A 5,907-nucleotide genomic window follows, 5' to 3' on the forward strand; every position below is an offset into this window, starting at 1 on the left:
TCTGCTATGCGTGTTTCTTGAGTTGGGAGGGAGATTGGCTAGAGCAAGAATGCAGGGCCCCCACCCTGCAGTCCTGGAGGGGACACCAGCCCTGGGCTGGGCCCCAGGAGAGCCGCTTGGGGCTGAGCAGCCTCCCACCCCTCGCCAGGGTGTAGATGGTGTGGTCCTAAAGAGTGACCCCACTTGGTCACCTGCATGGGCTGTGGGCTTTCCAGACAGAAGATCACCACACTGGGAATGTTCCACCAGCTTGTGAGGAACTGGGGGGGTGGCTCAGGGCAGGACCTGCTTCCTGCTGTTTTTAGGAGGAATCTCATTGTCTTGGGTAACAGGGCCGTTCTGCACTCCTGGGATGGTGGGTGGTCTTACACAGCAAATGAGGTGCCGGTGCTCCAACTGTGGCTTCTGCCACCAGCACCTGAAGCCCCTTCCTGCATCCAGCTTCTTGGAAAACTTGGTCTGGAGATGACACATGTCTTCCCCTGCTCATATCTCATTGAGTGTATGTATATGTGTGTGTGTGTGTGTGGGCGGGGTGGGGGAGGGGGCGTCACAGGGTCATGTCCCACTGCAGAGGAGGCTGGAAATGTCCCTGGCCAGACCACTACTTCCCAGTGACAGAACTCTACTGTGGGGGGTGGAAGAGGGACTGGTGGGTAACTGTCTTGCCTATGGGGGTCCATGTACAGGAGCCAGCTGAGGGGCTGGGTGGATGAAGACCAGGATATTGACAGTTTTGGGGTGCTTCCCACGCCCTAGGCACTGACAGACACTAGACAGAATCATTGCAACAGTCTTGTGAGGTGAGGCCTGCTGGGAGGCGGCCCATCAGGATAGGGTCCCCAATGCCAGCTCCTGTTTCCTGGGATCCATGGCCAGAGTCCTGGGTGCCCCTGTCCCTGGGTTTGTGAGAGGCTGCAGGGGGGTTCCTGAGGAAGAAAGATCCCCACCAAGGGGTATTTTTGGCCTGGCTGTTTGGCCACGGCTGGACTCTGTCCTTTTACCTCTGGGGAAAGAGCTTATTAGCATCAGGGAGCTGAAGGAGGAAGCGAGGTTTCCAGTGTGAAATCTGCCTTCAGTCTGCCACTAGGTGCTCCCCTGTCCTTGAGCAGGTCATGCTCCTCCACACCCCACCCCAGCCTCAGGTCCTTATCTGGAGGATGAGGGGTGCAAAACCAAGGTCATGGATGTGGGAATCTTCCTCCTGGGAGGATCCTTTAGACCTTCTTGGTTGTGATTGCAGGTCAGATGAGCATGTTCTCAAGTGGCGTTTCATTGGAAATTGGTTAATGTGGTTCAATTTGGTTTGAAATCTCAGATCACTTTAAGAGGGAGAGGTGTGAAGCTCTTGTTTGTTCAGAGAGCACATACATAAGCAGAGTTGAGAAAACATTGCCTAACGCTCTTGGGTCCCTTCTGTGAGGTGCTAACCTTGGGTGCCTTGGGAGGCAGGGGTGGGAGGGAAAGGAGCTGTGGGAGCCTGAGTGGTGGCAGGTGCCCCGTCACTCGGGTGGAGGTAAGCAGTTGGGTTTCTTCCTTCCTTCCTTTTTTTTTTTTTTTTTTTTAGATTTAATCTATTTATTCATGAGAGACAGAGAGGCAGAGACATAGGCAGAGGAGAATCAGGCTCCCTGTGGGGAGCCTGAGCGGGACTCCATCTGAGCGGGATCACTACCTGAGCACCCCACTCAGGGGTGACACTCTGAGTCACTCAACCCCTGAGCCACCCAGACCTCCCAGCAGTTGAGTTTCTTGTACCAGTTTAGGGTAGGTATTATCCTCTCGGGCCTGCCTCTTCTGCTCCCTACCCCAGGAGGTGGGGCAGGAGCTGACACCTAGGGCAAGAAAAATTAAACGTTAGTTTCCACTCTGTCACCTACAGGCCGTGTGACCCTGGGCAAGTGAACTCTGACCCTCCGGTTCCTCTGCAAAGATCTTGACTGTCTCACTGGAAGGGATACCTGGGGGCATCTGTCCAAGCCTGGTGCAGACTCACTGACAGTACCTTTCCTGGAAAGGAGCTTACTGCAATGTCTAGAAGCCAAGGTTCACATCTGGGTTCTCCCTAGGAATGTTACTTGCTTTGCTCTGAGACTCCACTCTTTTTACTTAATGCCAAACTTGGTGAGCTAACATGACTATGTACTTAGACATGTGTCCCTTCGATATTGATATTATCATCAGGGCACCTGGGTGGCTCAGCGGTTGAGGGCTGCATCTCAAGCCATTGGTTCAACGTCTGTTCATCCCAAAAGACAATGTAAGTGCTCATTCATGTCACCCTCATCTGTTCCGTGTGCACACGCTCTGTCAGATGTGAACACTGGTGTAGCTCTGCCCATGTGGAGAACTAATGCCCTGCACCAAGTGGATCAGGCCCTCTCAGCTTTGGCACTGATGACATTTTGTTTTTTGGGGGCATGCTTTGTGGTGGGGCCGTCTCGTGCCCTGTAGGGTGTTGAGCAGCCTCTCTGGGCTCCACCCAATCGATGCCGGTAGCTCCCCCTACCTGTGTCAGTGAAACATACCTCTAGACATTGCCAGAGGTCCTCTGGTTGTGGGGCACAGTCATCCCTTGTTGAAAATCACTGAATTAAAGAAACCTCACAGCCCTTAGCAGCTTTTTCCTCCCATGGAGGGAACACTCCACCCCCTTCTTTCCTGCAGCCAACACTGCCTTTCTTGCCTCTTGTACCACATGCTTGATGTCTCGGCTTCAGGTCATGCTAGGGCCAGTGTGTTTCCATTCTCCTAGTCTCCTAAAAGGTTCACCTGCGAGCTGCAAGCTTAGATTCTTGTAGGGGCCAAGATTCTTGTAGGGGCCAGGCAGGGGACAGAAGTGAGAAAGGGCTTTGGGAAGACAGTCCCCCAGAGAGCCTGTCCCCAGTCCAGAGTGGGCAGCCGCCTCTCAGCTCAGCTGGCATGTGCCCTGTGGAATGTGGATCTGGCTTGGCCAGGCCTGATTTTCCAGGAGAGATCAGAATTAGGATTTTTTAAAAAGGGAACTCCATTTTTTTTAAATGTTAGCAACTAATTAAAAAAAATAAAACCCAGCGTAAACCAACCTAAAAACATTGGTGGCCAATTTGGGTTTAAAGGCTTCAGTTTCTAATCCTCTCTTTAGCATCGACTCAAAAGAATTTAGTTCTCACCAAACACAAAACAAAACAAGCCCCCAAACAAAAAAGAGGTAACCGGGAGAGGTGAGGGATGTGTTAAGAGGTGGTGGGAACTCTTTGACAGTGTACATGTGTATCAAATCAGGATGCACACTTCAAACATCTTACAACTTGTCAATTTTACCTAAGAGCTGGAAAAAAATTTTTTTAAGGGGGAATTAAGATTTTGGAGTCCTATATCAGCAACCTTTGTCTCGTTTTTCATGATCTTGAGCCAGAATTTTAAATTGGAACATATCATGTAAAAACAATGGCTTTCTGGCTTCTCTTGGAAGTTCTGGCAACACCAGGTCTTAATGTTGTGTGGAGATGGTTGGCTGGAGGTGTGGGTATATGTGTAGTGTGTGTATGATACACACCTTTGCACACCCAAAACCCAGGGTTAGGGACAGCCTTTGTGCTTGGTCACAGGATCCCTGGGCAGGTCCTTATAGTGTACTGACCCATATGTTTCAGTTTCCTTTTGAGCCAGTGGAATTGGTTCTGGAGATCAAAGATTTTGACTCTGGGTTAAACACTCTGCATTGCAACTGGGGACAGCTATGGTGGCCATGTTGCCCCGGGACTGTGCTTAATGAGCTTTGTGGGTGCTTTTGATGGCTGCCCTAGTAGGGAAGCTGCCTGCCCCAGAAGAAACTCAGACATTCTCCACTGGGAAGGAACACTTGTCTTTGTCTGTGTCTGCTGTCCTTGAGCTTTGACAGGCGTATGGTGTGGAGGGGTGTTGCTGATCAGGCAGATGCCTGGGACCTGTCCCTGGGGGTTTGTATTCAGTGTCTGCACCCCAGGGCTTGATAACCCACAAGTCCTGGATTTCCAGCCAAATCGGTGGGTGGCATTGGCCTCCCCAGCACCGGGCACCTGACCTATGCTTTCACGCCAGTTGTGCTGCTTATCTATCTGTCAGTGCACGCATGTATTTACTCACCCCTTCACTTACCCAGAAAGTATTTACCAAAACTGTCAGGCACTGCTTTGGGTGCTCGGGTAAAGAAAGAAATGCCTGTTCTCTTCTCATGGGTCTTGCCATGTAGTCCTCACGCTAAGCCTACATTGCAGCCATTCACCCACGGCAAAGTTGAAGAAATCAGGGGCAGGTGAATTTGGGCAGCCTTTCCAATCACATGAACCCTAGTGGGTTCAAATCACATTTGCTACCATGTAGTTTAGCACCCACTTTGGTGCAAGGCTGACTTCCTGTCCTTCACTTAACCCAATCCTCACAAAGGCCCATGTGGTTGGGATTACTTCTCCCTTGTTGGTGATGGAACTGCTACCAGATCATGGTCTGTAAAGCAGTATAACTGAGATCTGAGCCCAAAGCCCCAAACTTCACACTCCTACTGTGTCCATGTCTCCTTCCTTGTTCATGTTTTCCGAGCACTTATTCCTTGTCTGGGACCCTGCCAAACGCTGGAGCCTTGTCAGTGAATGTGACAGGCACACTCTGCCCCTCGGAGCTACCTTCTAGTATGTGTGTGGTGGGGAGGGGAGTGACACACAGGCAAGGATTGATGTGGAGAAGGTCCTGGGGTCAGGAAGGTGGAATAGGAGGCTGTCTGGAGAGGTGAGGTCTCAACATGTGGAAGTCAGACTATTATGAGATGACTATGTCCAACTTCCCTCTGTGAATGCAATGATCTGGGAATGTGTGCTCCATGTATCCCTACATCAGGACTGTTACATGAATATTTATTAAGTTGAGCACAGAAGGTGAGCTGTGACTCAACAGATCACAAGACAAACTGAAATAGAGAAGTTTATTACTTACGGGTCCTGGAGGAAGGATAACGCATTCCTGAAGGGGCCACATGGGGAGGTCAAGGCAGAGTGCAGAGGCAGGACCTGGGGCATTTGCCTTTATTGGTGTCTGTGGGTGGAGTGCCCTGGGGTTCCTGGGCTGGGGCTGGAGTGGCCAATTCAAACCAAAGGAGTAGGGTTTTGGGGAGCCCCCCAGGGGTCTTAACCGAGGGGGTATATAAGGGATATAAGTGCTAGGAGGCCGGGGAGACTTACTCACAAGGGTGGTTGTGGGAGTTACCAGGACTTGCCTTTGCGTATGACACTAGGACATGTGCTCAAGGGAGGGGCGAATGTCAGGTTTGCTCCCACAGGCCACGTGGCTACACAGAAGGGATGCTGAGGCAACAATTTCATGGACCAGTCTTAGCTAAGGTCTGGAACCACCCTTTCCAAAATGTGCCCTGGGGAATAGGTTCCAGGGAATGTTGATGAGGTGTTTGGAGAAAACAGGATCCTATGTTCAAGTAATTCAGGAAAATGTTGTATTTGAATTTTAAAAAAAGATTTATCTATTTTAGAGAACGAGAGAGAGAGAGGTGGGGAAGGGGCAGAGGAGAGGGAGACAAGCAGACTCCCTGTGGAGAGGAGAGACTATGGGGCTCAATGCCAGAACCCTGAGATCATGACCTGAGCCGAAATCAAGTGTCAGACGCTTAATGGACTGAGCCCCCCAGGTGCCCCAGTATTTGAATTTTCTAACACATAGAGCAGTGCTGGGTACATGGTAGGTGCTATGCTGTCTTTTCTGAACATGTTTGATCATGAAACCTTCCACTAATAGAGCATCTTGGGGGCTAGTGTGCTCCAAGCCATCGTTAGAGAGGTGGGTGCTGTGTGTAAGTGTGTGCGTGTATATGCACATGTATGTGTGTCCTTGTGTGTCTTTATCTCTGCATGTCTGTGTCATTGTGTGTGTTATTGTATA

Source organism: Canis lupus, chromosome 1 (genome assembly GCF_003254725.2).
Source record: "Canis lupus dingo isolate Sandy chromosome 1, ASM325472v2, whole genome shotgun sequence".
Taxonomy (NCBI): domain Eukaryota; kingdom Metazoa; phylum Chordata; class Mammalia; order Carnivora; family Canidae; genus Canis; species Canis lupus.